We start from the raw sequence: 12981 nt of genomic DNA on the forward strand, positions 1-12981 counted from the left end.
GCCATAAGAGATCAAAATGAGAACTCTTGAACACTCTTGCTGGTGTCATTACAGTTATTACTGCTATAGAGCAGAATAGAGATGCTGTCTCATTCCTGACCTAAAATATAGGGATACATTTAATATTTGACATATTTGCATCAGTCACATTTGCTAGATGTTTCAATTATAGTGCCTTCAGTTTCTATTTTAATGAAACCTAGCAGAAGAGATAATTCCACCCACAACTATTAGAATCCCTCTTTGCCCTCTCTTGTAAGTAAGTAGACTATGGTTGATATACAATATGAGCTCTGGTTGTTATTATTGTCAATTTTTATATGAGTGTATTTTCCACAAGTTGCCAATAGACATCTCCCATATCCAGGGCTTTTTTTCTCATAGAACGCCCAGAACAGAGTTCTGGCACCTTTTTTGGATGGAACCCTGTAGGGTAGGCAAGGCGAGTTGTATGACGTGTGTGAGTTGCAGCACTTTTTTTTTTTTTTTTTTTAGAAAAAATGCACTGCCTATATCCATTATCAGTAATCCTTGTTTGATAATCACAGTTGGGACCAGTAACTCCATTACTAAACAATACAGCTGCTAAGCAAAACATCACATGTCCATGATGAACTTATGGCAGAGGTCCCCAACCCCTAGTCCATGGCCCAATGCCTGATCAGAACCAGGCTGTGGAAGTGGTGGGCAAACATACACATGCAAAACCATCCCCTCTGCCCCCCAACACCATTGCCTCCACCAATCCACCAAGCCGGAAAGGTTGGAGACTGCAGACTTATGACATGATTTCTGCTGCAGTTGCTAAGCAAAGCATCACGTGACCATGACCTTCTATTTCACCGCTGGCTTCTCTGTTGACTCTACTTGCCAAAAGCTGATTGTACAATGTGCAAATGTTGATCATGTGACTATGAGGGCATTCCCATGGTGATAAATGAGAAGATTAGTCATGAAGTTAATTTTTCAGTGTCATCAAAATTTTGAACAGTCAAGCAGTTGTTAGGCAAGGTCTACCTGTATAGTACTCTGAAGCATTGTTTGGGTAGAGATAGTCTTGCACTTACAACAATTCATTTAGTGATCATTTGAAGTTACAATGGCACTGAAAAAAGTTATTTATGAACATTTTCACACTAATGACTGATGCGTCGTCCCCTGTGGTCATGAGATCAAAGTTCAGATGCCTGGCAACTGATTGATATTTATGACAGTTGTAGTATCCTGAGGTCATGTGATCACTTTTTGCAAATTTCTGAAAAGCAAAGTCAGTGGGGAAACTAGATTCACTTAACAACCGTGTTGCTAATTTAATAACTGTGGCAAGAAAGATCGTAAAATGAAACAAAACTCACTTAACAAATGTCTCATTTAGCAACAGAATTTTGGGTTCAGTTGTGATCATAAGTTGAGGACTACCTGTATTTATTATTTATATTTATATGCCAGCCATTTCTCTATCCAAAACAACTCTGGGCAGCTTACAGTACAACAAAATCGTAAATATAAAAAAATGTTAAAATTATTACTTTTTTACATTCTTAGTGGAAATGAAGAGAGGAAGAATAGTAATCTTACAGAAAGACAGTGATCACAAGAGAAGAAAACTAGCCCTCATACAAATCAGAAAAAGAAGCCATGAAAGAGATGATAGGTTATTTTAAAATAACAGTTATTTTTCCCAATAACGTTAGCATAGTACCATTTTAATACAACAGTAAATGGTGTTTTATTATCGTGCACTCAAATCCTACTATGTTAGAGTCCTTCACCATTTGATCTTACCCACAAAACTCACTGTAGCCTCATACATATATTCCCTGAAAGAAAAAAGTTTTGTATAAGCCATCTTCCTCTGAAAACAGGAAGATTATATTGCGGCCCTTTGATTTTTTGAAACTTACTCCTTTCTGCACAGATGGTGCAAATTCTGGATCATAGCTGGCATGTGAAGAACCAGTTATATCTTCATCTTTTAAATCCATTAGATTTCTTGGCTTTATTCCTTCTTTCATTTCAGTTGTCAGATTGTCAAATTTATTTTTACATTTCCTGGACTGGGGAATCCCTAAATTTCAAGCATGGTGTACAAATGAGGGGGAGGGAGAGAGGAAACAGTTACCAAAAAATGTCAGCCAAAGCTAGAAAGCAGGAAGTACATTCTTCCCACAGTTTTCTTGGCATTCTCATCATCACCTGCCCTTAGTGGGATGACAAATGATGCCATGACTTCTATGGACTGAAGAGAAACCACCAGGGTCAAAGGCAAGGAGATTCAGTGAGGTCAGCCATGTAGAAGAAGGCAGTCATGCCTCATTAGTAAGCATGGAGGTAGTGGAGATGTTAGATTTGTTTCAGGGCCCATTGCAAAATGTCCCCTGACAGCTTGAGTTATGTTGACAGGATCCCCTCAAAAGAAAGGAGTGTTTCACGCAGGAGAGATGAAACATGTTTCACTGTCAACCTCCACACAGAATAAATAGATGGCAGAGAATATTTCCATCAGCTTCATTCCCTTTTGAACAGTAGAGGGAAGGAGAGTTGAGTTGGGCGTTATAAATCACCATAATTTGTTACAATTTCCAAAGACAAATATGACAGACTGGAATTACTTTGCAATGCTGAGATAGTCATTTGCAGAGGCCATAAAATGCCAGTATAAATCTAAGAACAAGATATATTTAATCTGAGGAAACAAGAGGCACGAATCCTCTTGCTTTAGTGTGTTTACAAAGAACTTAGCTGCACGGATGCTGTCTAATTGCAAGTTGCTTTTTCAGTGTAATTCTTCCAAATCAAGCTGTTGAGTAAGAATTACATCAACTTTAGAGGGTTTTTAAAGTCAGGGAAGACAGGAAAGCCCACATATTTATAATGCCATCAATAGAAGATATATGATTAGTTTGAACAAAGATATAGATTTCTGTACACATTTAAAAATGAGACCGGAAGGCAAAAGAAAAAGTAGAGAGTAAGTAAATGCTCCATGCTAAAGGAACATTTATTTAAGTGTCCTGAGGATTGTCAGTATCTCCAATTTGGTGATAAGAGTAGGTTGGTTTACAAGATTGTTACTGGATTAGAGAAACCAATTTACATAGAACAATGTGAGCATTCTTGGGTTAAAACTGGGTTTGGCCTGCATTTATGGCATACAACAACAACAGCAGCAGCAGCAGCAGCAGCAACAACAACAACAACAATATTGGAAGGGACCTTGGAGGTCATCTAGAGTTAGGATTAGGGTTAGGGTTAGGGTTCAGACAAGTGGCTGTCCAGTCTCTTCTTTAAAACTTCCAGTGTTGGAGCATTCACTGCTTCTGGAAGCAGGTTGTTCCACTGATTAATTGTTCTAACTGTCAGAAAATTTATCCTTAGTTCTAGGTTGCTTCTCTCCTTGGTTAGTTTCCACCCATTGCTTCTTGTCCTGCCTTCAGGCACTTTGGAGAATAGCTTGACTCCCTCTTCTTTGTGGCAGCCCCTGAGATATTGGAACACTGCTGTCATGTCATCTCTCGTCCTTCTCTTCATTAGATTAGACAAACCCAATTCCAGCAACTGTTCCTTATATGTTTTAGCCTCTAGTCCCCTGATCATCTTTGTTGCTCTTCTCTGCACTCTTTCTAGAGTAGTCCAAATATACTAGTCCACATATATCAAACTATTATTGATATTAGAGAGAATGCTGCCTATGGTGTAGCTACATCTAAGGTTAATAACCTAAATTTGGAAGGGAGTTTAGGCTTAAATAGTCAAAAGATGAAATAGAACAGAACAGAATACAAGTAGTCCTTGACTTACAATAGTTCATTTAATGACCGTTCAAAGTTACAATGGCAGTGAAAAAAGTGAATTATGACTGTTTTTCACAGTTTCAACCTTTGCAGCATCCCCATGATCATGTGATCAAAATTCAGATTCTTGGCAACTGATTCATACTTATGACCGGTGCAGTGTCCCAGGGTCACTTTTTGCAAACTTCTGACAAGCAAAGTCATTGGGGAAGCCAGATTCACTTAATAACCAGGTTACTGACTTATCAGCTGCATTGATTCACTTAACAAATGTGGCAAGAAATGTCATAAAATGGATCAAACCTCACTTTAAAAATTCTCATTTAACAACAGAAATTTTGGGTTCAATTGTGGTCGTAAGTTGAGAACTACCTATAGAACACTTTATTTGGCGAAGTAGGATTGGTCACACAAGGAATTTTTCTCCTGTGCATAAGCTCTCAATATACATACAAACAAACGAGTAATATAATCAACATACAGAGGAGTCAGTTGATAGCTTATCTTATTAATAGCAGTTTAGCCCAGATAATAAATAAACTAGGAATAAGCATTTTAAAAAATGCAAAGAGACTTTGTTTTGATAAATCCACTCTAAATGAGGGTTTGAAAGTCATTTTGGGGTTTCCAAAATTCTCTGTTTATTCATGGACACGCATGGAAGCTCCCTTACTAATGTCTGAGTAATTCTTGCTTCCTTGAACTTGCCTAGCTGTGTTAAGAATTCCATTACAGAAATTTGTTCAATATAAATATTGAAATATGCCTCAAGTACACCTCACTGGGCCAACAAGCATGCCACCCTTGCATGTTGGTGAAGAAGGGGAAGGAAGATAATATTTCTATGAAAATAGTGAACTTCATGATGCACAAACCAAGTGGAAAAATTTATTTATTTATTTATGAGACTTATATACTGCTTTAAGTGCAAGCACTCTCTAAGCGGTGTACATCAGTAAGCAATGTATATATATATATATTTACATTGCCCCCAACAATCTGGGTCCTCATTTTACCTACCCCGGAAGGATGGAAGGCTGAGTCAACCTTGAGCTGGTGAGATCTGAACCGCTGACCTGCTGAACACAGTCAGCTAAATTGGCCTGCAGTACTGCACTCTAACTGCTGCGCCACCTCGGCTCATTCAAGAAAAAATTGTGAAGAAAGAACACCAAACTTGCTATACTCAGCTTGTAGAATACCTCTGGATTTTTATCTTGTCTAATATTTCAAACAACCAAAATGATCCATGTTTCAGTTCAAGTAGACCAGGGGTGTCAACTGCCGGCCCGCGAGCCGGATGCGTCATGGCAAAACTGTGCCTACTCCATTGCAATGGAAAAAAAATTGCGATACGTCATGACATGTCACATGACATTGCGAGTTTCACACCCCTGAAGTAGACCATGATACACCCAAAACAATCCAGCTGAATTTCTAAACTACAATGTATTTGCTCCAGGCAGGCAACAAAACACATTTTAATTAACAGCTATAGTATTACATAAATAGTGCTGACTTGATATAAAAATATTTTCTAGTCTTGTCCTTGGAAACCAAGTTTGTTAAAAGAATGAGTTCCTAGGAGTAAATATTTGGCTTTTGGTTCTCAGCATTGTAAGATTTACTGTGAAGAAAAATATTGTGTATCATCTATTTTCACACTCATTTTGAGAGAAAGTAGGGTAGAAAACAGTGGCAAACACTCCCAGAGCAAGGCTTAAAGATTTCCAAAACAGTAACTACCACTCATGTAACCATGATAACTCTTCTACAGATGAAATATTCTTACTGTCATAGCGTTTCTACCAATATTTAAATTTTAATCTGCTGAAATGAAAGTCCATTAAAATTAACGCAAACAGCTCCTTAGTTTCTTCAGGGATTTGAAGAAAGTAATCATGTCATTCAGTTATTCTCTAAGCTAAAAATATTCATTTCCTTTCATCTTTGTTCATAAAATTTATGATTTAGCTCTTGTTTTCTTTTTTTATACAACCAACCATCTTTGTTGTTGTTTTCTAAACTTGCTTTCATTTGTCATATCCTCCTTCTGGGACACAGCTAGGTATAGCCTAATTAGCATGACGTGAAGGGAAGAAAAAGAAAATGGATGTTGCCATCAACATCCTGTTTTCAAAACTAACCGTAGCATCTGTCATGCCTGTTTTTCAGATAGAGGGATAGAAAAGCAAAATTTGAAATGTAAAATTTTTATCTTTTTGTTTAAGGCATGGATCCACTCCATACAAAGACCAATTGCTATATTTGATGGTTATGCTGTGACTAAGCAAGCAAGCAAACTACATTATGGGTTAATACGATGGGCTGATTTGCAGAACCTGCTAAGACAGAGACTGAATTATGAACTGTTCAGCTCCATTTACATGGTCAGCCCCATTTGCATTGTAAATTGTCATAATTTACATTTCTCTGTTAGAAACGCCAAACAGTATTAGCCCCATGCTTTTCCAGCCTCAGTTCATACCTTCTCTTAGATTTGTGTCTGTAAACCAGTCTGTTTTGTTTCCAGCAAGGGAGCTGGGTGGGTGGCTCAAATGTCTGATTATTTGTAACAAAGAGCACCTTTCCCTTATTATGAATGTTTGGGAAGAAGGCTACATTCACAACATTTTTTAAAAAATAACTGCAGGTAGTGTTTGACTTATCACACTTCATTTAGTGACCATTCAAAGTTACAACAGCACTGAAAAAAGTGACATATGACCATTTTTCACACGACCATTGTAGCATCCCCATAGTCATGCGATCAAAATTCAAATGCTTGGCAACTGACTCATACTTATGACGGTTGCTGTATCCCAAGGGCATGTGATCCCCTTTTGCGACCTTCTGACAAGCAAAATCAATGGGAAAGCCAGATTCACTTAACAACCATGTTACTAACAGTGATTCACTTAACAAATGTGGCAAGGAAGGTTGTAAAATGGGGCAAAACTCACTTAACAATGTCTCACCTAGCAACATAAATTTGAGGCTCAGCTGTGGTTGCATTTCAAAAACTAACTGTATGCATTTAAATATTTACCCCATATTTATTTAAACAATATGTTATCTTTAAATAGGCATCAGATTGTGCATTTTGAGACTACTGTATTGCAGAGAACTGTGTGACATCCACTGCATTGTTTTTGATCTGAGGTTCAGGTATCCTTGCTAACTGACTTCCTTATTTAATAAATGTTTCAAAGGTGTAAAGAAACCAACTTTGAGACCAATACTCACATTTGTGATCATTGCAGCATCCTGCTGACACGTGGTTGCCATTTGGGAGCATCGCACATTTACAACCATCACAGTGTCCTGCAGTTACGTGAGTGCCACTTGTGTGCTTCCCAACCAGCTTTGGCAAGCAATATTAACAGAGAACACAAAAGTAAAATCACAGATTAGATGTCATCTGTAAAATTTGTAAAATGATTCATCTATGTTTGTTTTTATAATACAGTTGCTTTGAATTTGATCAAAAGAAAATTCTACATGGAAGTTTGCCCCTTGGTTGTAAGCATTTTGTTGATCAAAATGCCCTATCCGAAGCTTTTAACATCTTAGTTAAAGTGGTTTTGAACAGAAACAAAGATTTCACAAAACAACACTTATATGCACTATCTTGATCAAATCCACATATACTTGCTGCTGCATTTAAAAAAAAACTTGTAGGTGTTAATTTGTTTCCCATTCCACTTCTAACTTGTGGCATATTATCCTATATAAGGAGTACTTATTTCTTGACAGAGAAATAAATTATATAATCTAGCTTTTTTTCCCATGCTATAGGATCTACACATTTCTGCTACCTGATTTTGTGGGAGAAAGTGCTTGCAACTGTAACAAAAAACAAGCAGGAAAAAATTTATACAAAAATAGCTTAAAAGCATTTGCAGCTTCACAGGTTTTTTTTTTTTTTTTTTTTTTTTCTGAGACAGCTTCCTGTTTGTTCTGACTCAACTCAGGTAAGCCAAGAAAGCTGAGCTGATTTTCACTGGTTTGTATTTAGAGCTAATCAAGAATTTCATAAATCCCAAAAAGACCTCCAAAACATTTCAAAGCAAACCTGAAGAGAAAAGGCTCTTAAGGTGCTGGTTTAATCTCCTTAGACACACAAGTAGTGCAACATAACTATAAACCTGGCAGCATAACAATGCCCAAGGATTTCACCATGAATTTTGCTGTGCTGTCTGACTACATGATCATATTCTTTTTATTTTATTTGCAAATAGGTAAGGAAGTTCACATTATCCCAAACAAGACAAAACAATGTACAGACCCATTTTTGTGTGGGTCTGAATTTTACTTTAGAAATAATTAGGATCGTCTGAATAGAGAAATAGTTCTATTTGTCTCATCAAAGTAGGAAAGAGTTGCCCAGCCATCTTATGCTCTATCCAGATTCTCAACCAATTTTCATTCAGTTGCCAAGCCAAGAGTCATTATATACTGTTTCATCCTCATCTCTCTCCTACCACAGAATGCCATGTCTCACTAATTATTTTTAAGAGGCATGTTCTCATAATATCACCTCTATCCATTCTTCAACCACTCCAGATGCAGTCTGAGGACCACCTTTAAATGTTCTGTCTATAGAGATATATTTTTGTTCTTCTCCCACACAAGTCTTGCCATATAGAGATAGTCTTCTACTTACTATCCATTTGGGTCAGGGGTCTTCAGACTTGGCAACTTTAAGACTTGTGGACTTCAATTCCCAGAATTCCTCAGCCAGCCTCAATCCACAAGTCTTAAAGTTGCCAAGTTTGAAGACCCCTGCATTTAGTGATGGTTAATGACAGCAGTAAAAGTTACAACAGCATTGAAAAAAGGTGTTTTACGAGTGGTCATAATGCTTATGACTGTGGCAGCATCCCCATGGCCTGATGATCAAAAGTTGGGCACTTGGAAACCAGCATATATTTATGATGGTTGCAGCATCCCAGGGTCATGTGATTACTATTTACAACTTTCCCAGCTGGCTTCCAACTAACAAACTCAATAAGGAAAGCTAGATTCACAACAACTGCACGACTCCTCTAACAATTCCACGATTCTCTTATCAGCATTGTCAAAAACTATTGTAAAATCTGGTGCAACTCACTTAACCATACTTAGTAACAGAAATTTTGATCCCAATTGTGGTCATAAGTTAAGGACTCCCTGCTCCCAGTGATAATACCAGTAATGATACCCAGATCCTATTGATTGCCTACATCTGATCAATAGGTACTGCCCTTTCTAGCTGTTTTGGCTTCTATTGGATAGCCTCTGTTTGTAGAGCATTTATTTTTGTTTCTGTTTCTGATTCAGGAATATCCACCACTTGGAATATCAGCATTTAAAAATTGGTGTTCTCTTTTTAAACACAGCATTGGTAATTCTCTTGTCCACACATTCTGAGCACGGCCTTCTATACTTTTTTAAGTTGGGTGCAGGAGAGACAGGACATGTTGCTTGAGCAGACTAGATCTGCTAACTAGGGCATTGTTATCCCTGTTGTTGTAGTTTCCCACTTGCCATAGAACCGTTGGTCTTCATGGGAACCGATAAGCTTATTTCCCTGGAGTCCCAAGTTGGATATATGAGGAAGGAACTGTTGATATAATCTGAGCATCATTGTAACCTGCAGGTTTAAATTTACCTATATATGTGAGCATTGTCCAATAAATAAATTCTGGCTGACTAATCAGTAGGATGAAGAAGAGGCAGATCTTGAAGTCCTCTCATTGCACCTTACCATTTGCTTTGGGTAAAAGTGGTGTCTTTTTCTGCTAGTAGCGATGCTGGGTGAGAGAGGAAAGAGAGCAGTTCTGAAACTATTTTGCATTGAAACTGTAGGGACAACATCATTGCCTGCCCTCATTGCTGAGACTAAGTAAAGTTTGGCCTTGCGGGCAAAGCAAATTATGTCATATAATACACTTTTCTGCTGATTCAAGAATGGAAGGAATGGGCATTAATGAGAAAGTAGCTTCACAGTAACAAATGACGAATGGTTGTGCAGAGTATGTGTGTCTTCGTATAATGGGAATTCAGTTTGTAGGGTGAACGAAGAGCCGGGTTAATGCAAGTTGAAGATAAATGCTTTGGTTCAACCATGCAAAGAGTAAAGGATACAAGTTAGCAACAAAAGCCAGTTTGATGTAGTGGTTAAAGGCACCAGGCTCAAAACAGGAGACTGTAAATTCTACATGAGGCTAGTTGAATGGTTTTGGATCAGGCCAGACACTCTCTCTCAGCCCTACAAAGAAGACAAGGACAAATTCTGAAATATTTCCAGAAAAATTGTACAGACTTGTCCAGGCAGTCACCAACTGAAGACACAGAGAGAGAGAGAGAGAGAGAGAGAGAGAGAGAGAGAGAGAGAGAGAGAGAGAGAGAGAGAGAGAGAGAGAGGGAGAGAGACAGACAGACAGACAGACAGACAGACAGAGAGAGAGAGAGAGAGATACTAGTAACACTTGTACAGGTAGTTCTTGACTTACAACCACAATTGACCCCAAAATATTTGTTCCTAAGTGAAACATTTGTTAAGTGAATTTTGGCTCATTTTACGACCTTTTGTGACACAGTTGTTAAGTGAATCACTGCAGTTGCTAAGTTAGTAACACGGTTGTTAAGTGAATCTGGCTTCCCCATTCACATTGCTTGTCAGAAGGTTTCAAAGGCGGATCATATGACCCTGGGACACTGCAACCATCATAAATATGAGTTAGTTGCCAAACATCCAAATCCTGATCGTGTGACTGTGGGGGATGGTCAAAAGTGTGAAAAACAGTCATAAGTCACTTTTTTCAGTGCCATTGTAACTCTGAACAGTCTCTAAATGAACTGTTGTAAGTTGAGGACTACTTCTACTATCTTCTGTCTCAATCATTGTAAGCACTTCTGTATTATAACCTCTCAGGAAATCACTCAAGAAATACCTTACTGATAATTTCCGTTTTAAAGTATTTGTATTTTCTTAAAAGTAAAAGGCAAGTAACCAGAAATATTTCAAGCAACTCCCTGGTTTGCTGTAGCTGGATAAGAAGCCAGGGTATGGTTATTGTCTGCTGGGACTAGAGAATGATGGGAAAGGGGTAGAAGATTTGAGGAGGTGAAGAAAATGAGGTTGAATTGTGATCTTCAGTTCCCTTTTCTGGTTTATAAAAAATCTCTTCCAAATAGCTTTCAGATTTCCATTTGGTGAAAGCTGCATTGTGTGATCACTCACATTTCTCATGACAGCCACCTGTGTTTGGCTGCCATTTTGTAACAATAGTTGTGGACCTCTCTAAGATTCAAATATGGCTACCTTATCCATCACTCCCCTAGTTTGTCCTGGACCCACCTCCCATGTTCTTCCTCATTATAGCTAGCTGGTTGTTGCCCTCCTCTTGGCTTTCATCCTTTCTGCTCTGGCACACCTTTTCCCCCTGAGGACTGTGGGAAGAGTATTTTTTAACTTCATGCGTGCGAACAGCAATTGCCAGGCTGGAGCTTGCCTGAAGTGAGGCACAGTTCTTAATGGAATATGCTGGGGATGGAGGTGACTTTATCTGACACAAAGTGCAAGTCTGTCTAAATATTAACTGGTCAGTCCATGCTGTGCAAACCATTAACCACTTGTCTTTCTCCCTTTCCTAACCCTCAGGACTCAAACAACCTTTTGCTTCAGTGTTTGTTCACTGTGGAAGGTAACTTTCATATTTTAAACTGCCATCAAAAACAAACAAGATGGGAAAGGCACATGTACACCTTTGGAGTTGTGTCACCTTTTGGAAGTTGTTGCTAAACCGTGTAAAGGTTCTTGAGATGGTTTAGGGGCAATGTCAATAAGAAAGTAAGGAAACTGAGTGGAAGAAATAATATAGAAAATGCTTCAAACTCTTTTGGGTCACTCCTTTTGGGTCACTCCTTTTGAGAAGTCTTTGTGACTAGCAGATCGGAGGGTGGATTTTTTTAAAAAAAAAGATGCTAGAAAAAAGGAGATGGAGACATAAAGAAGATGCAACTTGCTGATGAGCTATATGAACTTCCTGCTATATGGACTTCCTGCATCTGCCTTTATGAGCCTTAATATATAGCTAGTCCTCAACTTATGACGTCAGTTGAAACTGGAACTTTCATTGCCAAGTTATATAGTTGTTAATGAGTTACAAATGATTTTATGAACTCTTCTGCCACAATCATTAAACAAATCACACAGTTGTTAAGCAAATCTGGCTTCTCTGTTGACTTCGCTTCTCAGAAGCCCCTCCGGGAAAACTACAAGAAGCCATTATGTGACTCCTGGGACAATGCATCATCGTAAACACACACCTGTTGCCAAGTGCCCACATTCTAATCACATGACCATAAAGACACTACAATCATCGTAGGTGCAAGGACAAGTCATAAATCACTTTTTTCAGCACTGTTATAACTTTGAGCGGTTATTAAATTAATGTTCATAAGTCAAGGACTGCCTGTAATATCTGTTCAGATTTGTAAGTCTCAAACATATTCACAATTAATCATTTTTAAAAGAATTATTTTGCTTTTGACTAATAAAAGGCCTAAATTTGTAGGTGGGAAAGATGGGGTGACTATTTTATTCCTTGGCCCACAGTGTTTTGGTAGAGTAAAAATTTGTTTAGATTTGTTAACTCACAATATGCTCAACATTGTATTAGTAGCCTAACTTGACCTTGTTTCTAGATCTTGGCCTAAACTGAATCTAGGCCACATGACGAAATCGGTATCCTATGATTCCAGGAATGCTGTGTTATTCTTGTATGATATACTTAGAAATAGAATCATTGGATTCTGTCCAAGTTTCTCTCTGTCTCCTCTTATACTAAACAAAATCAAGGCATTGTTATTTTGAATTTCTTTCTTACATTTCATGGATTGTGAAATCTCTTTTCCAAGCATCCTGAATGGCTCTCTCCTACTTTCCCAAGGTCAAGTCAAAATTCCTTTACACAGATTGAATCATAGAGCCATCTCTTTGGGCCAACTCCCTATTCATTACAAAAATCCAAATAAATGTTTGTTCAACAATTGTGTACTCAACCTCAGCTACTCAAATGAAGTTCTATTCCTTCTATACCCCCACACAAACATACACAAACACGTTTACCTAGTTTGCTATAGTTGGGAATCAATTACTCTAATCTGAAATAATTTTTTGGCCCTGGTTTATCTTGTT

At 38.0% G+C, this 12981-nt stretch overlaps 1 protein-coding gene and 1 long non-coding RNA gene across 2 annotated transcripts in view; one reads left to right on the top strand and one right to left on the bottom strand.

Moving 5' to 3' along the window:
- The window catches only part of ADARB2 (adenosine deaminase RNA specific B2 (inactive)), a 325410-nt gene that overhangs the window by 26364 nt on the left and 286065 nt on the right, over window positions 1–12981 (top strand). The window lies entirely within an intron of this gene.
- Window positions 1–12981, bottom strand: part of LOC120312158 — a 50109-nt gene that overhangs the window by 16773 nt on the left and 20355 nt on the right. Inside the window, exon 2 of the long non-coding RNA XR_005557803.1 lies at window positions 7041–7158. This is a non-coding gene — a long non-coding RNA (uncharacterized LOC120312158). The remainder of the gene's footprint in view (window positions 1–7040; window positions 7159–12981) is intronic.

The sequence above is a fragment of the Crotalus tigris genome, unplaced genomic scaffold, assembly GCF_016545835.1.
Source record: "Crotalus tigris isolate CLP2741 ecotype Arizona unplaced genomic scaffold, ASM1654583v1 scf7180000018435.730608, whole genome shotgun sequence".
Lineage (NCBI taxonomy): Eukaryota > Metazoa > Chordata > Lepidosauria > Squamata > Viperidae > Crotalus > Crotalus tigris.